This window comes from Scyliorhinus torazame, chromosome 22 (assembly GCF_047496885.1).
Source record: "Scyliorhinus torazame isolate Kashiwa2021f chromosome 22, sScyTor2.1, whole genome shotgun sequence".
NCBI lineage: Eukaryota > Metazoa > Chordata > Chondrichthyes > Carcharhiniformes > Scyliorhinidae > Scyliorhinus > Scyliorhinus torazame.
Genome location: NC_092728.1, coordinates 21,730,448 through 21,757,754, shown reverse-complemented (window position 1 = coordinate 21,757,754; position 27,307 = coordinate 21,730,448). Strand labels below are relative to the sequence as shown.

Below are 27,307 nucleotides of genomic sequence, written 5' to 3'. Positions count from 1 at the left end.
GGATTCACTTTCAAGAAGGCAGCTCTTACCTCCGAGGCTGTAATAGTGGGTATGGGGTGTCCAGGGCAGTTGGGGCGGGTGGCACTGATACATTGGCTGACTGCTCAAAGCGGGCATAGAACCTGTTCAGATCATCGGGTAGGGATGCTCCAGCCCCAGATATTCCGCCTGGCCTTGCTTTATAGCCTGTGACCTTGTGTAGGCCCTGCCATAGTCGTCGTGGGTTAGTGTCGTTGGCCTGGGACTCTGGTTCGATCTGGTATCGTCTTTTTGCATCCCTGATGGCTTTCTGTACGTCGTACTTGGATTCCTTATATCGGTCAGGGTCGCCTCCGTCCGGATCTTCAGCAGGGAGTGAACCTTTTGGTTGAGCCAGAGTTTCCGATTGGGGAATGCCCGTATTGTCTTCTTTGGTACACAGTCCTCGACACACTTACTGATGAAGTCTGTGACGGTGGTTGCGTACTTGTCCAGGTTCGCTGCCGCGGCCTTGGATATGGACCAGTCCACAGTCTCCAAGCAGTCGCGGAGGATGTCCGCGGATGTGAGAGTCATTGTCTAGCATCCCAGTCACACCTTGATGCCTGGACACTGCTTGAACACAGCGGGGGGCAACACCACACACGCAACATCCGAACACCCAGGGGATGGCACACAGCTCCGGGGACGTGTCCACGGCCGGAGGGTGGGCACCACAAGGAGTGGGGGGGGGGGATGCCTGGAGAGGTGGGCAAAGGGTCCGGGGGCATTGCGGAAGGAAGTGGCAGATAATGATTTTGTGAAAAGGTGTTTGATATGTTGTACAAACCTCACTCCCAGATGGTGTCGCCCCCCCCAACCCCCACCCCCCTCCCAACCTCCTACCTAGCCCCCCCCCCACTCCTTCCGCCTCCCCCAATGCCCTCAATGATCCTCTACGTGCTTTGCCCTCCGAGCTCTACCCCTATGTCTAGGTCTATCCCCAGGATGCACATCTGAGGTGGAGGCAGCCAGCTGCTTACCTCGTCCCGTGGCCTTCGATGCCCCTGGCGGGCGTTCTCTGGGGGCCGGAGGGTCCCGCCTCACTTGTCGGCGGCACATGCACAACCATGCCACCCTGTCCCGTGTGCTGACCCCGAGGCGCAGCCTCATCAGAGGGGTGGAACTCAGGGGAGCTGGTGGCCACCATCGCCGCCCCATGGCACGGGTCCGGGTTGGCACACTGTACCCACTCATCCCGATCAGTGCCCATGAGGCCCTGGGGTTCACCTGGTTCGAGCCCCAGCTGCCCCTGCACAGTGTGGCTCTGCCAGCCCTGGCAGTGCCCCATGGTCCGCACCATCGTGTCAACACCCTCGGCGATGCTCCTCAGTGATTGGGCCAACTCCGCAGTGCCTCAGCCATGCCCACCTGAGATAGAACCAAGCACCGCAGAACCTCATCAAGGTCAGCCTGGTACTGGGTGTGGCAGGACGAAGGCGTCATGCAGACTGCCCGGGTATCGGGCACAGGTGTGAACGATGCGCATCTGATGGTCACACACCAGCTGCATGTTCATCGAGAGGAACCCCTTTCGGTTTGCGTAGAGCGCCCTGTCTCTGCTCGTAGGGTGACATGCACCCTGTCGATCCCCCCTGGAACTGGGGCATGCCTGTGATGGCGAACCCCTCTGCCCGGGCATCCTGGTGGGCTCGGTCCACATTGAAATGGAGGCATTGTGCTGACTGGGCATAGAGGGTCTCCATGACAGCATGGATGCACCTGTGCATCCTCCCCGGCATGCCCGAATCCGGCAGGTCCTTGAACAACAGGCGTTGCCAGTACGCGCAAGGCCTCATGTGGCACCTCCTCCTCCTTGGCCTGTTGGGCAGGCAGCTGTCCATTCTCAGTGGCTGCCTCCTGTTCCACTGCTGCCCGCTCCACTGCTCCCCACTCCGCTGCTGCCCAATCCGATACTATTGCTTCCTCCTCCTTGAGCAGCTCCAGCTGGTACAGCCGCACCCGTCCCCCATTGCTGTGGTGACCAGCAGGAAGGCCCATTGCTGGTTGTATTCCAATATCTATTGTCTTCAGGGAGTGAGGCTGAGATGTTAGCGTGGTGCGTAGACCCTGTGTCCAACCAGGTCCACACAGTCACATTGGTTGGCACTGCTGACTCTGCCCCGCATGCCCGCCTCCATACCCGTGCCCCTGGCCCTGTTGGTGCCTGGTGCGGTGGCCCTGGCACCTGTCCCTGCTGCCAGGGGTACCATCGGCTGGCACCGCCCTTGCCAGCGGTACGCTCCGTGGCCGCTATCTGGAACCCCTTTGTCGGGGCTACTGTAGACGTTGCCCTTGGGCAGGCCGCATTGGGGGGGGGGGGAGAGGTATGGCGGAGGGTGGGATGAGGGGCTGGTGGGGTGAGGGCACCCATACGGCTGGGTGTGCAACAGGATGCTCCCCCCCCCACCACCGCCAGCCCAGCCAGTGCCAGGACCTACAGCCCACGGTCACAACCTCTCGATGTCATACCTCCTCTCTTCGCCCGTTTCTCGATTTTTAAAAGCTTAAGCGAACCTCGCCTTCGGGTGGAGGCGGAGAATGGTGGAGGCCCCAGAGAATACCGAGTCCGGCCCGCTAATGGAATGCAAATGGGGCGGGAGTCTCCGTAAGCCAACGCCAAAATCGCTATTGGGTGGACAATAGGTTCCGACGGCAAAATCACGGTGGCCGCCGATTTGACACCAACTCTCCGTCACCTCGACAGGTCCGGAACGCACGTACACCAAGCATCGTTTGCCTATGTTTAGCGAGCCGGGCCAGGCAGCCCCCTGTGAACTTCGTGTTATGGGCCAGGGTTTAGAGAACCCCAAAGTGTATCATGGAGTTCCCCTGACCCACAACGTTTAATGGATTGTGGTATGGGGAGCACACGGCCCACTCTACAGGTGTGGGACAGCAGAAATGGAAACGTATTTTTTAAAGCAAAACAATGTTTATTCTATGAACTCAAGTTAACCTTTTTAAAACATACAGTGAACATCTTAGCAACGAATAATTCAAATACAACCCCCAAAGAATACAACACTAAGTAATTCTTAAGCTTTCCTTTTAACATCCATAAGACTTAAAAACAAAACCTTTAACAGAAGCACATCAGGTTAAAGTCACTATTATGGGCAGCACGGTAGCATTGTGGTTAGCACAATTGCTTCACAGCTCCAGGGTCCCAGGTTCGATTCCGACTTGGGTCACTGTCTGTGCGGAGTCTGCACATCCTCCCCGTGTGTGCGTTGGTTTCCTCCGGGTGCTCCGGTTTCCTCCCACAGTCCAAAGATGTGCAGGTTAGGTGGATTGGCCATGCTAAATTGCCCTTAGTGTCCAAAATTGCCCTTAGTGTTGGGTGGGGTTACTGGGTTATGGGGATAGGGTGGAGGTGTTGACCTTGGGTAGGGTACTCTTTCCAAGAGCCGGTGCAGACTCGATGGGCCGAATGGCCTCCTTCTGCACTGTAAATTCTATGATGAAAACATTTATCATTCTGAATTCACCAAATGATCCAGAGATAGTCTTTTGATGGTAGAGAGAACAGCAGTACACCTGCTCTGTCTGGCTTCAGCTCCAACACTGAAAACAAAACTAAACCACACCCTGCAGCAAACAGCCTAAAACAAAAGTAAAAAGCTGACAGACAGCCCAGCTCCACCCACACTCTGACATCACTGCAGTAGTAAATACCCATTTCTTAAAGGTACTCTCACTACAGATATTTATATACACACCCATTTATAAACACCCATTTCTTAAAGGGACTCACATGACATTAGTGCCACAGGTCGTATAAGTATCCCCTCAGCCCACCCCCCTGGTGCCCTCTGGCCCCAGCTGACCCATTACATTCACCCCCCACCATCTGGCCTGGGCTTGCGAAATCCTACCAACTGTCCTGGCTTGACACAATTCACACCTCTTTAACCTGGGATTATCCCTCTCTCCGGATCTCAAAAGACTTAATTACCTGCAAATGCTCGCATTCAAAGTATCGTATTGCATCTTTGAATTTGTCTGTATGTATGTTTCTGGAACATACCTCTTCATTCACCTGAGGAAGGAGCAGCGCTCCGAAAGCTAGTGACATCGAAACAAACCTGTTGGACTTTAACCTGGTGTTGTAAGACTTCTTACTGTCTCTCCCTCAGACAGAGAGGAGACAGAGAGAGAGAAAGAGAGGGGCAGAGGGAGAAAGAGAGTCAGATAGAGCGAGATGGAAGTAGTTGGTACTAAAACATTGAATGTATTCACGAGGCGGCTGGATAAAGCACTTGGGGAGAATGGGATTAAAGGCTATGGGGAGAAAGCAGGATTGGGCTATTGAGTTGGATGATCAGCCATGATGGTGATGAATGGCGGAGCAGGCTCGAAGGGCCAAAAGGCCTCCTCCTGCTCCTATGTACTATGTATGTATCTCTCTCTCTATCGTTGTTTCTCTGTCGCTGTCTCTGTTGCTGTCTCTCTCTTTCACTCTGTCCCCATCTCTGTCTCCCTTTCTGTCTCTCTCCCTGTCCCTCTCTCTCTCTCTATCTGACTCTCTCTCTCCCTCTGCCCCTCTCTTTCTCTCTCCCTCTGTCTCTCTCTCTCCCTCTGTCTCGCTCCGCCTCTCACTCTATCTGACTCTCTCTCGCTCTGCCCCTCTCTTTCTCATTCTCTGTCTCCCTCTCTGTCTCGCTCTCTGTCTCTCTCTCCCTCTCTCCCTGTCTCGCACTGTCTCTCACTCTATCTGACTCTGTCTCTCCCTCTGTCCCTCTCTTTCTCTATCTGTCTCCCTCTCTCTCTCTGTGTCTCTCTCTGTGTCTCTCTCTCTCTCCCTCTGTCTCGCTCCCTCTCTCGCTCTATCTGACTCTGTCTCTCCCTCTGTCCCTCTCTTCCTCTATCTCCCCCTCTCTCTCTGTCTCTCTCTCTGTTTATCTCCCTCTTTCCCTCTCTGTGTGTCTATCTCTCTCTGACTGTGCCTCCGTCCCTCTCCCTCACTCTCTCTGTCTCCCTCTCTGTCTCTCTCTCTCACTCTGTCCCTATCTCTGTCTCCCTTTCTGTCTCTCTCCCTGTCCCTCTCTCTCTCTCTCTATCTGACTCTCTCTCCCTCTGCCCCTCTCTTTCTCTCTCTCCCTCTGTCTCTCTCTCTCCCTCTGTTTCGCTCCGTCTCTCACTCTATCTGACTCTCTCTCGCTCTGCCCCTCTCTTTCTCATTCTCTGTCTCCCTCTCTGTCTCGCTCTCTGTCTCTCTCTCTCTCTCTCTCCCTCTGTCTTGCTCCCTCTCTCACTCTATCTGACTCTCCCGCTCCCTCTATCCCTCTCTTCCTCTATCTCCCTCTCTCTCTCTGTCTCTCTCTCTCTTTCTGTTTATCTCCCTCTTTCCCTCTCTGTGTGTCTCTCTCTCTATCTGTGTCTCCGTCCCTCTCCCTCTCTCTCTCTGTCTCCCTCTCTGTCTCTCTCTCTCACTCTGTCCCCATCTCTGTCTCCCTTTCTGTCTCTCTCCCTGTCCCTCTCTCTCTATCTCTATCTGACTCTCTCTCTCTCCCTCTGCCCCTCTCTTTCTCTCTCTCCCTCTGTCACTCTCTCTCCCTCTGTTTCGCTCCGTCTCTCACTCTATCTGACTCTCTCTCGCTCTGCCCCTCTCTTTCTCATTCTCTGTCTCCCTCTCTGTCTCGCTCTCTGTCTCTCTCTCTCTCTCTCTCCCTGTCTCGCACTGTCTCTCACTCTATCTGACTCTGTCTCTCCCTCTGTCCCTCTCTTTCTCTATCTGTCTCCCTCTCTCTCTCTGTGTCTCTCTCTGTGTGTCTCTCTCTCTCCCTCTGTCTCGCTCCCTCTCTCGCTCTATCTGACTCTGTCTCTCCCTCTGTCCCTCTCTTCCTCTATCTCCCTCTCTCTCTCTGTCTCTCTCTCTCTCTCTGTTTATCTCCCTCTTTCCCTCTCTGTGTGTCTCTCTCTCTATCTGTGTCTCCGTCCCTCTCCCTCTCTCTGTCTCCCTCTCTGTCTCTCTCTCTGTCTCTCTATCTCTCTGTGTGTCTCTCTCTCTGTTTATCTCGCTCTTTCCCTCTCTCTCTGTGTCTCTCTCTCTTTGTCTGTGTCTCTGTCCCTCTCTGCCTCCCTCTCTGTCTCTCTCTCTGTGTTTATCTCCCTCTTTCCCTCTCTGTGTGTCTCTCTCTGTCTGTGTCTCTGTCCCTCCCTCTCTCTCTCTCAGTCTCCCTCTCTCTCTGCCTCGACACAGCTGAACCATCGGAGGGAGCTGTAACTCCCGGGAAGGCTGACAAGACCATACAGGCCAAGAACGCTGCAGTTGGCTGGATCTCCGCTGTGCGAATTCTGGTTCGGGGAGAGGGTGGGGCTGGGAGTCACGTCGGCAATATCAGCACCTAGGTTTGTACAGGGGTGGGTGCGCGGCAGAGTTCCTGGGGAGGGGGTGTGGGGGCGGTACGGTGGGGGGGGGGGGCGGTCTCCCGAAGATCAGGGGAGCGCACTCCGACATTGGCGCACTCTGAAAATATCTCGGCAGGCTGGGAAATCCGATCATGGGGTACAGCTTTCACACCCCCCCTCGGACCTCCACCCCCCCTTGCCCATTTTCACCTGAGGCAGGCCCCCTCCTCCCTCCCCCCACCCCCCCACGTGCCGCGGACGCAGGGCCCTCTCAACGTCACTTTTGCGGGAGGCATAGGGTGGCGGTGTTAACACTCGGGGACTGAACGACCCCCATTTTCTCACCCCCCCCCCCCCGGCCCACCACACTGAGCTTCACTGCCGGGGGAGGGGGGAATTGGGGAGGAGGGGTGTTGGGGATTTGGCGGCTGGGAGGGTCAAGGAGATTGGAGTTAGGAGGGATGTGCTTCTGGGGACATATTATTGCCCCTTTTTGTGCGGATGGTCTCAGGGCTAAATTAGAATTTATAGTTTTGATCCAACTCTCTCTCTCTGACTCTCTTTCTCTCTGTCTCACTCTCTCCGTCTCTCCCTCTCTCTCCCTCCCTCTCTCTGACCCTCTTACTCTCTCTGTCTATCTCTGTCTGTCTCTCTCTCTGTGTCTCTCCCTCTCTCTGATCCTCTTTCTCTCTGTCTCTCTCTCTCTCTCCCTCTCTCTGTGTCTCTCCCTCCCTCTCTCTGACCCTCTTACTCTCTCTCTGTCTATCTCTGTCTCTCTCTCTCTCTCTGTGTCTCTCCCTCACTCTCCCTCCCTCTCTCTGACCCTCTTTCTCTCTCTCTCTCTCTCTTTCTCTGTGTCTCTCCCTCCCTCTCTCTGACTCTCTTACTCTCTGCCTGTCTCTCTCTGTCTCTGTCTATCTTTCTCTCTGTGCCTCACTCCCTCTCTCTGTCTGTCTTACTCTCTGTCTGTCTCTCTCTGTTTTTCTCTCTCTCACTCTCTGTCTGTCTCTCTCTCTCTGTCTCTCTTACTCTCTGTCTGTCTCTCTCTCCCTCTGTCTGTCTCTCTTACTCTCTCTCTGTCTCTCTCCCTCCCTCTCTCTGTCTCTCTTACACTCTGTCTGTCTCTCTCTCCCTCTGTCTGTCTCTCTTACTCTCTCTCTCTCTGTCTCTCTCCCTCCCTCTCTCTGTCTCTCTTACTTTCTGTCTGTATCTCTCTCTCTGTCTCTGTCTCTCTCCCTCCCTCTCTCTGTCTCTCTTACTTTCTGTCTGTATCTCTCTCTGTCTCTGTCTCTCTCCCTCCCTCTCTCTGTCTCTCTTACTCTGTCTGTCTCTCTCTGTCTCCCCCTCTCGCTGTCTCTCTCACTGTGTGTCTCTCTCTGTATCTCTTTCTCACTGCCTCTGTCTGTCTCTCTCTCTCCCACTGTCTCTCTCTCTCTCTGTCTCTCTGTATATCTCTCTCACTGTCTCTCTCTGTCTCTGGGTGCGATCTTCTGTCCTTGTTAACTCGCGCTCAAGCGTAACTGATGCACTATCAATTACTACAAAGACGAGAGTAGTGGAACAATCGAGGCTTTACTGAGCAAAGATGTTGTGCCTCCTGTAGCTGGAACCAGAATGGCTGCAGCTCGGTGAGCACACACATTTATACTCCGCCTAGTGGGCGGAGCCAGCAGGCAGGGATTTACCCATGTACCTCTAGTATATGTGTCTTACTCTAATACATATAATACAGCTAGTGGTGACTACCACAGTAACGAGGTCGGTGAATCGCGTGAGAGGCCAAAAACAGGAACAGCAACTGGCCCACTCCCGCAGACGAAATCGGGACCTCGCCCTAGCGTGACGAGAAACCAATTTTCACCAGTTAAGCCCAACTTCCATACTCCTTTTGACAAACGTGAACCTGGCGGAAGGGCTTCTGTGGGGAGCTGAGGACGTGAGCAGCCATCTTTGCTCACAGGCAAAGAGCCCAGGGGGGGAGCTTGACTTCCTGTCCCTGTGCTCGGCGGGGGATGCGGGACCCTCGGCTGGGTGGGGGGAGCCTCCGCAGGAGTGGGCCACCATGGGAGGGTGGGAGGAGAGGGGGGGGGGCGCTGTGGGAGGGGGGTGGGAAACGGCACTGCACCCCATGCCGGTGGCTGCCCTAGTCCCTGCCCACCTGCCCCCTTCGAGGCCCATAACCCTCACCGACTGCCGAGCCTTGCGGCTGAAGGCTGTTGTCGATCGGGAATTGGCAATCCTGGTGAAGTGAGTACTTGACACATGCCAAATGAGTTCCCGTGGGTGGGCGGGCCATGTAACATGTGGGAGTCATTGCCTAGTGTTCTGGGCCAGGGTTTAGAGAACCCCAAAGTGTATCATGGAGCTCACCTGACCCACAACTTTTAATAGTTTGTGGTATGGGGAGCACACGGCCCACTCTACAGGTGTGGGACAGCAGAAATGGAAAAGTATTTTTTAAAGCAAAACAATGTTTATTCTATGAACTCAAGTTAACCTTTTTCAAACATACAGTGAACATCTTAGCAACCATTAATTCAAATACACCCCCCAAAGAATACAACACTAAGTAATCCTTTAAGCTTTCCTTTTAACATCCATACGACTTAAAAACATAACCTTTATCAGAAACACATCAGGTTAAAGTCACTACTGAAAACATTTATAATTCTGAATTCACCAAATGATCAAGAGATAGTCTTTTGATGGCAGAGAGAACAGCAGTACACCTGTTTGGTCTGGCTTCAGCTCCAACACTGAAAACAAAAACTAAAACACACCCTGCACCCAGATGCACGATCAATGACTATTAAAGACATAACTGAAGGCTTTAATAGACTAGAACTGTTCCCCAGCAGCTTTGGTACAGAATGAGGGCTGCTGGGACGGCACCGGTTCTTATACCCCGCTTGTCAGGGCGGAGCTACATACCAAACAGCCAATGGTAAACTCCTAGGTTTAACCAATGGTCTACAGTCTCTCGGGTACTGCAATACCTGATAATACCACACACCCTGCTCAAAAACAAAAGTAAAAAGCTGACAGACAGCCCATCTCCACCCACCCTGACATCACTGCAGTAGCAAACACCCATTTCTTAAAGGTACTCTCACTACAGATATTTATATACACACCCATATCTTAACGGTACTCCCGCATGACACCAGCATCCCAATCAGACCGTGATGACTGGACAAGGCGGGAGGCAAGACCACATACGCAGTAGCCAACATCCGAACACCCAGGGGATGGGACACAGCTCCCGGGACATGACCACGGCCAGAGTGTGGGGTCAGTGTCGCGGGGAGGGGCGGGGGTTGCCTGGAGAGATGGGTCCGAGTGGCAGGCCGCATTGCGGAAGAAAGAGAGCGAGGCATCATAACGGTTTTGCAAAAGGTTGTTTAATGTGCTGTACAATACCCCACTCCACCCCACCGATTGGGGTGGAGACTCACACTTCTAGATGTTTCCGTATTGCTAAGGCGCGCGGTATATATATATCCACATTCACATTTACACAAAGCGACAGTGAGAAAAGGGAAGACGGCAGCAGTAGTGGGTGTGGGGGGGGGTGCTTTGTGGTCGAGAAAGGCTTTCCCACGAGAGGGTCAGGACACAGTGAAACATTTCTCAGCCCACCCAAAACCACACAGGGCGTTGCAGCTTGTCTCCGTTAAGCCAGAGAGTGGCCGGTGATCTCACTGGGGCGTTTAACAAGACTCTCAGGCGGACCAGGCTGAGAGAGTCATGGATAAAATCTAATCAGCGAGGGGTGTGGGGGGGGAGGGGGGGGGGGGGGGTTCAGGAGAAAAGTCTTTACCTGGAGGGTGGGGAGAATGTGGGACTCGCTCCCGGGAGTAGTCGAGGCTGAACTTGTCGAATTGACGGGGGAGGGCGCAGGGCCCGTGTGTCTTTCTCACCCCAACGCCAACATCCCCGAATGTCTTCAGGGCCAATCTGGGAGTCCGCTTTTTGTGAAGTGCGCCAATCGTCGCGAGGCAGCGAGGAGACATATGAGGAGAGATTGACGAGGTTGGGATTGTTCTCGCTGGAGTTCAGAAGAATGAGGGGGGATCTCATAGAGACGTATAAAATTCTAACAGGACGGGACAGGGTCGATGCAGGGAAGATGTCACCAACAATGGGTGTGTCCAGAACCAGGGGTCACAGTCTGAGGATTCAGGGTAAACCATTTCGGACAGAGATAAGGAGACACTTCTTCACACAAAGAGCGGTGAGCCTGTGGAATTCATTATCACAGGAAGTAGTTGATGCTAAAACATTAAATATATTCACGAGGCGGCTGGATATAGCACTTGTGGAGAATGGGATCAAAGGCTATGGGGAGAAAGCAGGATTGGGCTATTGAGTTGGATGATCAGCCATGATGGTGATGAATGGCGGAGCAGGCTCGAAGGGCCAAAAGGCCTCCTCCTGCTCCTATCTTCCATGTATCTATGTATCTCTGTACCAGGTCCTCAGATTTAATTCCTCACCCTGACCATACGGCGCTCCCTTAGCACCGACCCTCCGACAGTGCGTCGCTCCCTGAGCACTGACCCTCCGACAGTGCGGCGCTCCCTGAGCACTGATCCTCCGACAGTGCGTCGCTCTCTCAGCACTGACCCTCCGACAGTGCGGCGCTCCCTCAACACTGGCCCTCCGACAGTGCGGCGCTCCCCCAGCACTGGCCCTCCGACAGTGCGGTGCTCCCTGAGCACTGACCCTCCGACAGTGCGGTGCTCCCTGAGCACTGACCCTCCGACAGTGCGGTGCTCCCTCAGCACTGACCCTCCGACAGTGCGGCGCAGTCTCAGCACTGACCCTCCAACAGTGCGGCACTCCCTCAGCACTGACCCTCCGACAGTGCGACGCTCCCTCAACACTGGCCCTCCGACAGTGCGTCGCTCCCTGAGCACTGACCCTCCGACAGTGCGGTGCTCCCTCAGCACTGACCCTCCTACAGTGCGGCGCTCCCTCAGCACTGACCCTCCTACAGTGCGGCGCTCCCTCAGCACTGGCCCTCCGACAGTGCGGGGCTCCCTCAGCACTGACCCTCCGACAGTGCGGCGCTCCCCCAGCACTGACCCTCCGACAGTGCGGCGCTCCCTCAGCACTGACCCTCCGACATTGCGGCCCTCCCTCAGCACTGACCCTTCGACAGTGCGTCGTTCCCTCAGCACTGACCCTCCGACAGTGTGGCGCTCCCTCAGTACTGACCCTCCGACAGTGCGGCGTTCCCTCAGCACTGACACTCCGACAGTGCGGCGCCCCCTCAGCACTGACCCTCCGACAATGCGGTGCTCCCTCAGCACTGACCCTCCGACAGTGCGGCACTCCCTCAGCACTGACCCTCCGACAGTGCGGCGCTCCCTCAGCACTGACCCTCCGACAGTGCAGCACTCCCTCAGCACTGACCCTCCGAGGGGTTGGAGGAGGTGTTGGCGGGGGGGTGGGGGTGGCTGGGAATGCTGAGCTGCACGTCCGGTTGCGGCTATGCCTAGGTAGGTCACAAGTTCGGCAGCTCCCGCCGGGAACGGACTTTTGGGCTCTTCAGAGGGGCCCCAACGGCAATTGTTCGACGGCTCCCAGTGTGGGAAGGTGACAGTAAGGTTCCCCCGACATTAAATGGATTGGACCAGGAATGGAGCGGTTAAGAAAGTGATCCTGGTGCAGCGGAAAGTGCGAGGGAGGAAAAGCATGATGGCGGCGAGTGGAGACCAAGCAGCATTGGCGCAGTGGCCGCAGGAGCAGCAGGAGTTTCATAAACGCTGCTTTGTGGAGCTGAAGACAGAAATGCTGGCGCCAATGAAGGCAGCGATCGAGAAGCTAGTGGAGACTCAGAAGGCCCAAGGGGCGGCGATCCGGGAGGTGCGGCAAAAAGCCTCGGAGAACGAGGACGAGATCTTGGGCCTGGCGGTGAAGGTGGAGGCGCACGAGGCGCTGCACAAGGGGTGGGCGGAAAGATTTGAGGACCTGGAGAATAGGTCGAGGAGGAAGAATCTTCGGATTCTGGGTCTCCCTGAAGGACTGGAGGGGCCCGATACTGGGGCATATATGAGCACGATGCTCAATTCGCTGATGGGCGCGGGAGCTTTCCCGAGGCCCCTGGAGTTGGATGGGGCTCATCGGGTCCTGGCAAAGAGACACAAAGCCAACGAGCCGCCAAGGGCTGTAGTGGTGAGGTTCCACCGCTATATGGACAGAGAGTGTGTCCTGAGATGGGCCAAAAAAGAGAGGAGCAGCAGGTGGGTGAACACGGAGATCTGAATTTACCAGGACTGGAGTGCGGAGGTGGCTAAGAAGAGGGCTGGTTTTAACCGGGTTAAGGCGGTGCTCCATTGGAAGGGGGTGAAGTTCGGGATCCTGCAGCCAGCGCGATTGTGGGTCACGTTCCAAGATCGGCACCACTATTTAGAAACGCCTGATGAGGCATGGAACTTTACCCAGACTGAAAAGTTGGACTCAAACTGAGGGTTTGTCGTGGGGGGATGTTTACTGTGTTTGGGGAATGTTCTTTTTGTTTTGGTGCTGGGTGGGGATGGCTGAATGGATTTGATGTGGGGGCTCTGGGAGTGTGGGGGTCGGTGTTGGAGGGGCGGGGCCCCGCGGAGGAAAAGGGGGCGTGGAGGCCCGGGGATGTGGAGTAGGGGTAAGGCCGGAAAAAGGAGCTACGCCAGAGGGGGCGGGGCCGGCTCAGGAAAGCGCGGGCTTTTTCCTGCGCTCGTGAAGGATGGGGGCGGGGGGGGGAAGGGCAGTGCTGGAGAGGAACGCACACTGACTGCCAAGGGGTGGGGGGATTCTCACACTGGGGGGTCGATGGAATGGCGGGAGAGGCCGGGGTCAGCGGGAGTCAGCTGACTTGCGGGAGTGTCATGGGGGGAGCAAAATGGCTAGATGAGGATCTAGCAGGGGGGGGGGGACTGGGTTGCTGCTGCACTGGCCAAAGGGGAGCTGGAAGTAGGAGAGGTGGTCGGGGGGGGGTCCACCGCCTGGGGGACTGGAGGGTGCGGGAGGTGCGGGCACGTGGCTGGCCTAGAAAAGGAGATGGCTAGTCGACGGGGGGGGGTGCGGGGGGAGGGGGGCGAGTAGCCCCCTTATCCGCCTGATAACTTGGAATGTGAGGGTGAAGAGGGCCCGGGTGTTCGCGCACTTAAAGGGACTGAAGGCAGACGTGGTCATGCTCCAGGAGACACATTTGAAGGTGGCGGATCAGGTCAGGCTGAGAAAGGGATGTGTACGGCAGGTCTTCCATTCAGGGCTGGATGCGAAGAACAGAGGGGTTGCAATACTGGTGGGGAAGCGGGTGTCGTTCGAGGCACTGAATATTGTAGTGGATAATGGAGGTCGATACGTGACGGTGAGTGGTAGGTTGCAGGGGGTGCGGGTGGTACTGGTGAACGTATATGCCCCGAATTGGGATGATGCCGGATTTATGAAACGCCTGCTGGGTCGGATTCCGGGCCTGGAGGTAGGAAGCTTGATAATGGGGGACGACTTTAACACGGTGCTGGACCCAGCACTGGACCGTTCTAGGTCCAGGACGGGTAAGAGGCCGGCTGCGGCCAAGGTGCTCAGGGGGTTTATGGACCAGATGGGGGGAGTGGATCCATGGAGGTTTGCCAGGCCGCTGGCCAGGGAATTTTTCTTCTTTTCCCACATCCATAGAGCCTACTCCCGGATAAATTTTTTCATTTTGAGTAGGGCGCTAATCCCGAAAGTGGAGGGAACGGAATACTCGGCCAAAGCCATCTCGGACCACGCCCAGCACTGGGTGGAGCTGGAGTTGGGGGAGGAGAGGGACCAGCGCCCGCTGTGGCGCCTCGATGTGGGACTGTTGGCGGATGAGGGGGTGTGCGGGCGGGTGCGGGGGTGTATTGAAAGATATTTGGAGGTCAACGACAACGGGGAGGTGCAGGTGGGGGTAGTCTGGGAGGCTCTGAAGGCGGTGGTCAGGGGAGAGTTAATCTCCATCAGGGCCCACAGGGAGAAGAGAGAGAGGAGGGAGAGGGAGAGGTTGGTGGGGAGATTTTACGGGTGGACAGGAGTTATGCAGAGGCCCCCGAGGAGGGGCTACTTAGGGAGCGACGGAACCTCCAGACGGAATTCGACCTGATGACCACGGGGAAAGCAGAGGCACAGTGGAGGAAAGCGCAAGGGGCGGTTTATGAGTATGGGGAGAAGGCGAGTCGGACGCTGGCACATCAGCTTCGGAAGAGGGAGGCAGCGAGGGAGATTGGTGGAGTTAGGGATAAAGGGGGGAACACGGTGAGGAGTGCGGTGGGAATAAACGCGGTATTTAGTGACTTCTATGGGGATCTGTACAGGTCTGAGCACCCAGCGGGGGAGGAGGGGATGCAACGATTCCTAGATCAGCTGAGGTTCCCGAGGGTGGAGGAGGTTTGGCGGCGCCGATTGGGCTGGAGGAGCTGGTTAAAGGATTGGGGAGCATGCAGGCGGGGAAGGCCCCGGGGCCGGATGGGTTCCCGGTTGAATCCTACAGGAAATACGTGGACCTGCTGGGCCCGTTGCTAGTGAGGACTTTTAATAAGGCGAGGGAGGAGGGGACCTTGCCCCCAACAATGTCCGGGGCGCTGATTTCCTTGATTTTGAAACGGGACAAGGATCCCTTGCAATGTGGGTCGTATAGACCGATCTCGCTCCTCAATGTTGATGCTAAGTTGCTGGCGAAGGTGCTGGCTACGAGAATTGAGGACTGTGTCCCGGGGGTGATTCATGAGGACCAGACGGGATTTGTGAAGGGCAGGCAGCTCAATACAAATGTGCGGAGGCTCCTCAATGTGATTATGATGCCCTCGGTGGAGGGGGAAGCGGAGGTAGTGGCAGCTATGGACGCGGAGAAGGCCTTTGATCGGGTGGAGTGGGAGTACCTTTGGGAAGTGTTGCGGAGGTTTGGGTTCGGGGAGGGGTTCATCAGTTGGGTCAGGCTGCTATCTAGAGCCCCGGTGGCGAGTGTGGTTAGGAACCGGCAGAGGTCGGAGTACTTTCGGCTGTACCGGGGGACGAGACAGGGGTGCCCCCTGGCCCCCTTGTTGTTTGTACTGGCAATTGAGCCGCTGGCCATGGCACTGAGGGAGTCCAGGAAATGGAGGGGATTGGTCCGGGGGGGGGGGGGGGGGGGAGGAACACAGGGTGTCGCTGTATGCCGACGCCCTGTTGTTGTATGTGGCGGATCCAGTGGAGGGGATGGCGGAGGTCATGCGGATCCTTCGGAGTTTGGGGACTTTTCGGGGTATAAACTCAACGTAGGGAAGAGTGAGCTCTTTGAGGTGTATTCAGGGGACCAGGGAAGGGGGATAGACGAGCTTCCGCTGAAGAGGGCGGAAAGGAGCTTTCGGTACCTGGGGATCCAGGTAGCTAGGAGTTGGGGGGCCCTGCACAAGCTCAATTTGACATGGTTGGTAGAGCAGATGGAGGAGGATTTTAAAAGATGGGATATATTGCCACTCTCACTGGCGGGTAGGGTGCAGTCGGCCAAAATGACGGTCCTCCCGAGGTTTCTCTTTGTGTTCCAGTGCCTTCCCATTTTGATCCCCAAGGCCTTTTTCAAACGGGTAAGCAGGAGCATCATGGGATTTGTGTGGGCGAATAAGAACCCGAGGGTGAAGAGGGTTTTTCTGGAGCGTAGCAGGGACGGCGGGGGCGGGGGAGAGGGGGGGGGGGGGGCTGGCGCTGCCGAATCTGTGTGGCTATTATTGGGCAGCCAATGTGGCGATGATCCGTAAGTGGGTAATGGAGGGAGAGGAGGCGGCGTGGAAGAGGCTAGAGATGGCGTCCTGTGTGGGCACGATCCTGAGGGCGCCGGTGACGGCACCGCTGCCACTCTCGCTGACAAGGTACACCACGAGTCCGGTGGTGGCGGCGACGCTGAGGATCTGGGGGCAGTGGAGGCGACACAGGGGTGAGGTGGGAGCCTCGGTTTGGTCCCCGATTCGGGAGTACAATCGGTTTGTCCCGGGAAGGATGGATGGGGGGTTTTGGAGCTGGCATCGGGCAGGGATTAGAAGAATGGGGACCTGTTCATCGATGGGATGTTTGCGAGCCTGGGGGTGTTGTGTTGCTAACTTTGGGTGGCTCTTAATTCGTTGCTCGTTGTGTCGTTACTTAATTTGCTCTGTTTCTATAACCTTTGCTCTCGAGTCACCAGGTATCTTTATGATACCACCACGAGGTTCAAGTTCAAGTACTGATCAATAACTCAACACACCAATTAGTAAGATTCAAATCAAAACACATTTATTATACACAGTAAATCACTACTCATGCATAAACTCTACTTTCTAGACTATTCTCTATCACTAAAAGGCCGAGACTTAGCTTCGGACTGGTCCACTAGGTCAGGGGAACAAATGGCCTTTCGTTCGATTCTGAGTCTGCAGGATTCAGAAGCTGGTATGGACTGGTAGCTATGAGCACCTATCTCGTAGCGAGCGTTGACTGGAGACTTACTTGGTTGGTGCAGCGACTAGGCAGGTCACTGTCAAGGGTTGTTTCGAGCTGCTGAGAGACCCTGCCAAGAAGGACGAATTGAACTTGGGGGCTCTCCTTTATAGTCCCCAGGGGCTTCGCGCCATTCGGGGCGGACCCCGTACCTGGTTCCAAGTGATTGGACTGCGTTTCGATCACTCGGATCGATTTCTCCAATACTGGAGTTGTTCCCTGATCGCTGGTAGGTCCCTGAGTGTCCGTTGGCCTTCCTTTGTCTTGGCTCCTGCTGGCGCCGAGGAGTCTGGCTTGGCCTTATTCACCTTAAATGTTTCAATTGTTCCCGGGGATCGCTCATTAGTATGCAGATGGCTGAGAGTTTCAGCACTGTCTGCAAGTTCTAATACACAGGAGACTGCACCTGCTAGTTTTTCCTAACGCGAAGCGTGAAGGATCACATAACTGCGTTGTCTTCACTCCCTGACCCAGCGAGCCCTCTTCCATGGCCTCTACACTGACCATAACTATGTATGAAAAATTTTAACTAACAATTCTAAGTAGCGCTATGTCACAACAGGGACATGCATGACAAAATTTAAACAACGGTACCTCTAACTATCCTCAATAAACTATCCTCACTCAAACAATCAAAAATAATCTACAACACTTTAAATGTACAAATAGCAGCAACACAAGTTTCTCTGGCCTGGCAGTCAAGCGCAGAGGTTTACATTCTCTCAGTTGTCTCTATTCACAAAATGACGCCGACCGAATGTCCTTTATTGTTGATCAAGGGGTTCGGGGGCCTGGTGAAAACCGAAAATAGGGGATCTCATCCTGTATACAGGGGTGCGAGAGCGGTAGACTCTCCTTCGCCATTTCGTCATGCGGATAGTCTGCACGATGCTACAGAATATCGCCAGTAGTAGAAGGGATTCAATTACGTATGAAAGGGAGTACCATGTTATAAACCTATCACACCATGATGGCGCGTTGTTACTTGTCACTGGGCTCTGGGTGCTATGGGGAAGTGAATCATTGACGGCCGGGGGGGATGGGGTCATGGGGTTCGCGTCCGCGCGGAACCGAATACAAATTACAATGATGACGAAAAACACGTATGACGTCTTCATTCTTCTCTTCTCTCTTCGTCTCTTCTCTCTTCCTGGAGCTTCTGGGATTCTGTAAATCAAGCATAGTTTCTGTTACTATCTTGTTTAATATCTTTGTACGTTAGCATGTCTGTCTTTTAGTGGCAATTTCCCTTTATAATTGGTCACCATGTGTGACTCCCTCATTTTTTAAAAAACCGAATATTCGGACAAGACATCTAAGAAAATGCTGCCGTACTGTGAGCCGTCTCGCAGCCTGTGCGATTTACCATCCGAGTGTTTGAGGATGTAAATAGCAGAGGGAAGCAACCACAAGTTGCCAAAACCAAACAAAATAATTTTGAACAGAATGAGCCAAAAATGGGGTGTGTAGGGGCCGCGGCGGGTACGATTTGGATGGAGTCCCCGGGTAGGACGGTGATCAGTGCCGTATGTGCTCTACCCGAGCGTAGTTGACCAGAGGGGGGTCCTCAGGCAGGGCGGGGATCGATGCCGTTTCTTCACTGCCTGAGCGACCGGCAAGAACGGGTAAGAATGTGGGGGTTGCTGTAAAGGTTCTACCGTCGAACCAGAAGAGCAGTTATGAACGGGGGCTGGCAAGCTCTCAGCGGTTTCGGCCGATACGCGTGCTGGCAAGTTTTCACAGGCTTCTGCCGACAAATATGGCGTGTGGCCGTGGAAGCGGTTTAAACTGAAACAAAGAACATTAGGCAAACATAACAAACAAACATCCAACGAATATCGTGCAGGTTCCATCAGGAAGGACACCGCTTCTCCCAAGCGGTTCCGTTTAAAACATCACCTGGACACCTCAGTTATCAGTTGCGACCAGGGTCGCAAAGGGGTTCTCGTTTTGGGAGTCAGACTCAAAGTCGTCATCTTCTCCCGGATGCCAAACTCTGGAATGGATGAGGGTTGCTAAAGCTGGTTGATGTGACTTAGGGTCCATCTCGTCGTTTCGGACGAGCCAGTATGAATTGTCACGGTGCCAAAAAGTTGTATCTAATTCTGTGGGGACGGAGTCGGGGTCGTCAGCGTAGGGCGGGGGTCTTTGGTGAGGTTTGTTGAGGAATGTGATCAGGAAGGAATCACTCAAATCGTGGTCAGATTCGCTGGGTGTGGGGCCTGTTGCATGGGGATGGTAGGGAGGCGTGCTGTGGCTATCGTCCGAGTCACAGTCGCTGTCGCCGCTGCTGCTGTCTGTGGGCGTTCCGGGGCGGAGTCTAGAATTCGGGGGTGGAGTCGAGGTCGAGTCCATGGCTGGGCTGGATGTGCTGGGGGATGGTAGGGTTATGTTGGCTGTGGGCGGGGCGTGGTCTGCTGCGTCGAGCATGATGTGGTGTGAGTGGTTAGACTGTGTTCCACATGCCTTCAGCTGGTTAATATAGAACTACGCAGTCTTCCCGTTGGGGTAGTTAATTTTATACACGGAGGGGCTTACTTTGTCCGCAACGGAGTACGGACCCGAATACTTCAGTGACAGGAATGTGCTGGGGTTGTATACGGAGAGCATGACCTGCTGTCCTACATCAAACTCAGTCGCATGCCTTGCTCTGTTTCGTTCTGGTGCCTAATTTTACTGCGGCTGCTAGCTGAGCCGTTTTTACATTCTCCACTAACTGCTTTACTGCGTTCTCGTGTGTGAGGGCCGTCACTTCGGGGCTGGTCAAGTCAAATCCTAATAAAAATTCTGTGCCTTTCATGGGGCGTCCGGTCATGAGGGTGTGTGGGGTGTAACCTGTGGAGGTGGAAACGGTGTTACGCAGAAACATTAGTGCAAAAAGGAGGACTGAGTCCCAAGTGGTGTTGTTTTGCTGGACCATTTTTCTGAGGGTGGATTTTAGGGTCCGATTCATGCGCTCCACGATACCACTCGACTGGGGGTGGTATGCGATGTGAAATTTTGGGGTAATGCCAAATATCGTGAAGACGTTCTTCATGACACGTCCCGTAAAATGGGAACCTTGGTCGGATTCAATGCTGCGGGGGAGTCCCCATCTCGTAAAGATGTGGTGGGTTAAACTCTTAGCGGTAGACTTTGCCGTATTTGTTCTGTATGGGAATGCTTCCACCCATTTTGTAAACGTGCCTATGACAGCTGACACGTACTTGTGATCATTCCTGCTGGGGGGCAATGGTCCTATAAAATCAATCTGGAGGTTAGTCCAGGGGCCATTAACTGGGCGGGTGTGGCTAAGCTGAGCTTTCTTTGTGTATCTGTCCGGATTGTTTTGGGCACAGATAAGGCAATTTTCAAAGTAGCGCGTGACGTCGTCCTTTAAATTCAGCCACCAACAGAGCTGCCTGAGGTGGGCTGTAGTGGGATCAATTCCCTGATGCCCATGACTATCATGGAACAAACAAATAAGCTGATTCCTGTCCTGTTCTGGAACCACATAAAGGGTGTCTTTTAACACCAGACCGTCCTGTGTGGTCAGTGCATTTTTAAATCTATCGTATGGGACTGGAAAGCTTCCTTTTAAAATCTCCCTGAGATTACTGTCTTGCTTCTGGGCCTGCACTAAATCCTCGATATTAGTCTGTGAGACCTGAACTGCATTCACTGGGGCACTTTCGGGGGGGGTTCCAAAAATGTCCATGTCTGGATCCTGCTTTAGCTAGTGCGTCGGCCTTTACATTTCCAGGTGGGGAGGAACGGTGGTGACCTCGGACTTTAATAATGCCAAAAATCCTGTCCTGTTCTTTGTCCAAAATGTGCCGGAGCAATGGGGCTGAAGGGAGGGGTTTTCCGTCCGCGGAAACAAATCCTCTTGTTTTCCACAGGGGTAGGAATTCTGTGAGGCTGTTACAGACATAGAGGCTGTCCGAGTATATGTCTGCTGGGCTGGGGAAGGAATCTGGGTGATCTATAATGTACGCAATGGCTGCTAGTTCTGCCGCCTGTGCGCCAAAGTGTCCTGGTAGTTTTAAGGAGATTTCTTCTAGGGCGCGTCCCTGCACATCCTCAACATAGATGCCGCATCCTGTAATGCGCTTCCCGTCTAATACAGTGGAAGAACCACCCACATATATTCTCAAGGGTGCGCACGTGTCTGTGTGCTGGGGGCACTGGGGTGAACTACCTATCTTTTGGGGGGGGGGGGGGGTTGCGATAAAGGGGCCTGTGTTGTGGTGCGGTGAGATGATTCACATTTGTGGGGGGTGCCTGGGTACTGAAGGTTGTCGGCTAGGAAAGTGTGGGTCTTGGTCCTTTTCACAGTGATGTCCCGTCCCTGCAAAAGAAGGGTCCATCTAGCTGCTCTAATCTGACTGACTGTACCGTCCTTGAGTCGTCCGTCTAGTAAAAGTTGGGTGGGGGGGTGTTCTGTGAGGATTGTGATGGGGTTTAGTCCTGTGATGTATGAAAAATATTGGACTGCCCAGAAAACTGCGAGCAGGTGCCTCTCACAGGCTGAAAATCCCTGCTCCACAGGATCTAAAACTCTGGAGGCGTAAGCCACGGGTCTTAACTGTTCGTGCCGTTCCTGGAGGAGCACGGCCGAAAGGGTGCGGTCTGTGCTGGCCACCTCTATAGCGTAAGGGGAAAGTGGGTCTGGAACCTGTAGTGCGGGGGCTGCAATGAGTGCACGCTTTAAGGCATCCACAGCATCCGTGTGCTGCGAAAGCCATTCCCAGGGCGCTCCTTTCTTTGGGAGTTCCGAGAGGGGGGCTGCTTTGGTGGCGAAACCGTCAATATGGTTTCGGCAGTAGCCAACCAGTCCTAAAAACGACCAGAGGGGTGAAACATTCTGGGGAAGGGGCAATTTGACAATCGAGTCAATTCTTTTATGCTCGATCTCACGTTTACCATGCGTGATAATCGTTCCCAAATATACCACTTTGTCTTTCAAAAGTTGGGCCTTTTTGGGGTTCACTTTGCATCCAAACTTCTGTAGGAGTTCCTGGAGTTCGGCCAGAAGCTCGATGTGCTCTGCCTTGGTGTCTGTCTGCAGTAATAGGTCGTCCACATACTGGACCAGACATTCGGGGCGAGAAAATTTTGACAATCCATTTGCTAGCTGTCGATGAAAAATGGAGGGGGAGTTGTGGAATCCTTGTGGCAGGCATGTCCACGTGTACTGCTGTGCTTTAAAGGTGAAGGCAAATTTATACTGGCACGCCTTTGCCAATGGAATGGACCAGAGTCCGTTACTGACGTCCAAAACTGTAAAATATCGTGAGTTGAGTCCCTGTTTGAGCATGGTCTCGGGATTTGTGGCTACCGTGGAGGCGGCTGCGGGGGTGACTTTGTTGAGTTCCCGGTAATCGATGGTCAGTCGCCATGATCCATCGGGCTTTCTCACTGGCCAAATCGGGGCATTATTAGTAGAGGCTACTGATCTGAGTACGCCCTGCTCTAATAAGCTGTCGGTAACTTTTGAGATTTCTCCCTCTGCCTCTTGGGGAAATCCGTATTGCTTTTGGGGTCTAGGGTCAGGTCCTGTGATTTGAACCGAACCAGCCATCCTGCCGCAGTCATGTTTATGACTTGCAAATGCGGTCCTGTTTTTCTGGAGAACTGCCCTAACCTGTTTGTCTGCACTAATCGTGTTCGGGTCAAACCAAAATTCGCCCACTGCGCTAATCTTATTCGCATACTCACCTACTGTGAGCGTTGCGGGGGCTCTTGCTGACTTTGTCATTTTCCAGACACATTGATTTACTGGGTCAAATGAAAGGTTGTGGGAGTTCATGAAATCAATGCCCAAAATGTGTTCTGCTGTGTGGTCCAGATCGACCAAAACTATGGGGTGTTTTGTCGTAATATTGCCAATTTGAATGGGTACAGGGGCTGTGATGTGTCCCTGTTGTGAGTGGCCTGTGACACCACTGAGGGTGATAGTGGCTGTAGTGGGCCACGTGTCTTTTTGGAACATGGTGGAGGAATTGATTGTGGTGCGGGACCCTCCTGGGTCCCATAGAAATTCGATGGGCTGTCCCCGTATGTTCGCTGCAACGATTGGTCGGCCGGACCTATCCCAAAGGGTGTCGCAGACCCAACTGTGGGAGCCCGAACACCGTCAGTCAGTTCCGTTCATGTCTGTCTGGTCTGAACGGGTGCCGGCACTGTGTATGGGCTCTGTCCTGTTTCCATTCAGAGTGCTTGCCTGCTGAGCTCTCTGTGGCTTTCGTGGGGCATGCACTCTCGTGCAAAGTGACCTAATTGTCCACAGTTGTAACACTCCTGTGGTTTCTGTGGGGGGCTGTTCCTGCCTTCGTTCACCCATGCGGGGCTCTGGTGCGCTTTAACTGCTTGGATATCTGCCTCTGCCTGCTGTTCTTCGGGTTTCCTAATTGCGGGTTTGTTTTGGACAGATTGCTCCCAGGAGCGGGACAACCTTTTTAAAACCCACTTTTCGTTGTGCGTTTCTTCCGAGTGGTCATAATTGGTACAGGCTTTTTGTCCTGTTTCTGTGGCATGGGAGATAAAGGTGCGGGTCCATTTGGCCATGTTGTCTTGGGACAAATGGGCGTGGGCTAACTCTCCGAAAACTGCTGTGAAATAGATCCACAGGCGTCCAGCAAACGCTGTGGGGTGTTCGGTTTTCTTCTGCCTGCACTTATTCAGGCCTTCTACTGGGTCACCTCTGTTGTGACCGATCGCGTCTAGGATCGCCGTGTGCATCTCTGCAAGGGTGCCTCCTCCTACATTCTGTGGGTCGGGAAGGGCTGCTACAACCGAAGGGTCTAAACTCAAAACTGTGAGCTTCACTTGCTCTCGCTCATCCAGGCCGTACATGGTCGCCTGCTGCTTCACTCTAGCAAAGAAGTGGTGGGGGTCTGAGGTGGGGAGGAACGGTGTGATCTTTTCGCACGCGTCCCGTAATTGGGTCACGGCTAAGGGGGTGGTGTAAAGGAATTCCGCGTCTCCGTCCGATGTGACTGTGCGGTGGGTGGTTACTGGATTCATGGGAACCTGATCTATCTGCTCTGTGGGGGGTCGGGGTGCTTTTCTCTTTTGGGGCTTTCCTTGCGCACATGTTCCCTGAACATATCTCTGCGCGGTTTCATTTAACTGTTGCCAATCAGGGCCGTCTTCCTCATCTAATTGGGATCCAAAGGTGCTCTGGAACCCATTTTGCACTGAAAGCAAAGACTGCAGTTCCGCAATCTGCTTCCTGCACTTTGCGTGATCTAATGAGCTTTGTCTGTGCTCCGTGGTGGCAGTATGGAGTGCTCTTAACGCTGCTTTTAAATCGCTGCACTGCCTTTGCAATGCCTCTACCTGTTTCTCTGTCTCTTCTCTTACCAGGACTGCACGTTGCGTGTCCTGATAGGCCTTATCGTATTGGGTTTGGAAGCTGCTCAGATGCGCTAGACAAGACTGGTGTGCCCACTTGGCATCATCCACCTCTCTGTCCTTTGCTGCCAACTTCCTTCTCAAATCTATATTCTCTCCCTCGATCGCACTAACATCGACCTTGCTCAGTCAATGTCTCTCTTCTATCTCTTTGCGGAGCGTCCGAACGACCTCCTCTGTGCCTCGCATTTGTGCCAGACAGGACACGATTGCCATCGGCTTGTGAGCTTTCCCTAAGCTTTTCTTATGGATTTCTGACAGGTTCTCCCACCGAGTATGTCCTATACTCCCGGGACCTGTTTCCTCATTATCACAGAATTCACTCCAAAGGGGCCATCCTTTCCCTTTGAGGTACTTTCTGATTTCTTCTTCCCAAACGGGACACTGTCCTACTCCGCTGCTGGTCGCTGCGACCACAAATTCCTGGGGGTTCATGAGGCGTTGCATTGCCTGCATTGTCATTTTCTCTATCTGAATGCTCTTTTAAAATTTGGAACGACGGGTACTAAGGCGGTGCTGTAATTACGGGTACGGTGTTCGCTATTTTCCGGAATACAAACTCCCGACAGTTTTTCGCAACAAAAATCTATCAGTGTTACCTTATAGCCCTGTTAGTTACGCATGCATTAACACACTTCCGAATTATGAGGGTTGATCAGAACTGCTTGAACACTTGTGGTTTTTCTGTTCCCAATTGGATTCTCAATTCACATTTTGGGTTCGCCCGGAGTGGTTAGGCCTCTTCTAAGTCGGGTCCCGTCAGATGTCGCCAGTAAATGTTGCTAACTTTGGTTGGCTCTTAATTTGTTGCCCGTTGTGTCTTTACTTAATTTGCTCTGTTTCTATAACCTTTGCTCTCGAGTCGCCAGGTATCTTTATGATACTACCACGAGGTTCAAGTTCAAGTACTGATCAATAACTCAACACACCAATTAGTAAGATTCAAATCAAAACACATTTATTATACACAGTAAATCACTACTCATGCATAAACTCTACTTTCTAGACTATTCTCTATCACTAAAAGGCCTATACTTAGCTTCGGGACTGGCCCACCAGGTCAGGGGAACAAATGGCCTTTTGTTCGATTCTGAGTCAGCAGGATTCAGAAGCTGGTATGGACTGGTAGCTCGGAGCGCCTATCCCGTAGCGAGCGTTGACTGGAGACTTACTTGGTTGGTGCGGCAGCTAGGCAGGTCACTGTCAAGGGTTGTTTCGCGCTGCTGAGTGACCCTGCCAAGAAGGACGAATTGAACTTGGGGGCTCGCCTTTATAGTCCCCGGGGGCTTCGCGCTGTTCGGGGCGGACCCCGTACCTGGTTCCAAGTGATTGGACTGCGTTCCGATCACTTGGATCGATTTCTCCAATACTGGAGCCGTTCCCTGATTGCTGGGCGGTCCCAGAGTGTCCGTGGCCTTCCTTTGTCCTGGCTCCTGCTGGCGCCGAGGAGTCTGGCTTGGCCTTATTCACCTTAAATGTTTCAATTGTTCCCGGGGATCGCTCATTACTATGCAGATGGCTGTGAGTTTCAGTGCTGTCTGGGCTTTTGCAAGTTCTAATACACAGGATTTCTGCACTTGCTGTTTTTTTCCTGGCTTGGCTGAATTTCCCTGCATTCTTTGCGGACCTCCATTTTAAGTCGGGAAGTGGCCAACCCAGGTGGCTACAGTTGGAGGAGAAGTTTGGGCTACCCCCGGGAAATGCTTTCAGGTACATGCAAGTGAGGCGGCAGGTGAGGGGATTCCCGCTGCTTCCGGCACGTGGGATTCAGGACAGGGTGATTTTGGGTGTATGGGTTGGAGAAGGCAAGGTTTTGGCGATTTACCAGGAGCTGAAGGAAGAGGAGGAGGCCTCGGTGGAGGAGTTAAAGGGCAAGTGGGAGGAGGAGCTTGGGGAGGATATAGATGAGGGTCTGTGGGCTGATGCCCTGAGTAGAGTTAATTCTTCCTCCTCTTGCGCCAGGCTCAGCCTAATACAGTTCAAGGTTACTCACAGAGTGCATATGACAGGGCTGAGGTCGAGTAGGTTCTTTGGAGTGGAGGACAGATGTGGGAGGTGCTCGGGACGCCCGGCGAATCACATCCATATGTTCTGTTCGTGCCCGGCACTAGATGGGTTTTGGTGGGGTATCGCGAGGACTATGTCCAAGGTGGTGAAAGCCCGGGTCAAGCCGAGCTGGGGGTAGCATTATTTGGGGTGTCGGACGAGCCGGGAGTGCAGGAGGCGAAAGTGGCCGGCATTCTGGCCTTTGCGTCCCTGGTAGCCCGGCGGAGGATTTTGCTACTCTGGAAGGATGCCCCCGAGTGTGGAAGCTTGGATCAATGACATGGCAGGGTTCATCAATCTGGAGAGGATAAAGTTTGCCTTGCGAGGGTCTGCGCAGGGGTTCCTCAGGCGGTGGCAACCGTTCCTAGACTATCTCGCGGAGCGTTAGAGGAAGGTCGGTTAGCAGCAGCAGCCCAGGGGGAGAGGGGGGGGGGGGGGTGTTCTCTTGGGGTGGTGTTTGGGTGAAGGTGTTTTTCCCCCCCTATTTGTGCTTTATACTGTTATATGGGGGGTTACTGTATATGGGGGAAATCCAATGTATAATTCCTACTTGTTGTGTTCTTGTTGCTTTCTTTTTGTTGGGGGGGGGGGGGGTTTTGGTGAAAATTTGTTGAAAAACTTGAATAAATATATTTTTTTTAAAAGGGGATGCTCAGCTATCTCCGAGCAACAGCTGCACCGTGTGATGTGACGAGGGAGGCCAAGGCCTCACCACAGAGAGATAGAGAGAGTGTATCACACCCATTTCCTCTCCGAGAGAGGGGGGTGTGAGAGTTTAACCGCCACCCCTCCCCCAGAGCTAGGTCCAAAAATAAAATTGGCGCAGGGGTGGGTGGGCGGCACCAGCTAGCTGAGGGCATCAGGGGCAGAGTGCCCGTTGTGAGGGAGGCATCCCCCTAAACCCCGTCCCCACCTCTCCCTAGCCCCCCCCCCCCGTCTCCCCCTCTACCCAAGGCTTGTCAGGTTTCGCGACGGAACGCTGCCCGAGTGATGGGGCAACCTGGCAAGTTTGGATCGTCCTACCCGCGCT

The 27,307-nt window shown here is 53.9% G+C and overlaps 1 protein-coding gene across 3 annotated transcripts in view; it reads left to right on the top strand.

The window, feature by feature from the left end:
* The first annotated feature begins 5,817 nt into the window (after nt 1–5,817).
* Nucleotides 5,818–27,307, top strand: part of LOC140398955 (uncharacterized) — a 589,803-nt gene continuing 568,313 nt past the window's right edge. The window contains exon 1 of one of the 3 annotated variants that reach the window (XM_072487953.1): nt 5,818–6,372. The gene's annotated coding sequence lies outside the window, so the exon portion shown is untranslated. The remainder of the gene's footprint in view (nt 6,373–27,307) is intronic. The other 2 variants (XM_072487952.1, XM_072487954.1) reach the window with 2 other exon arrangements.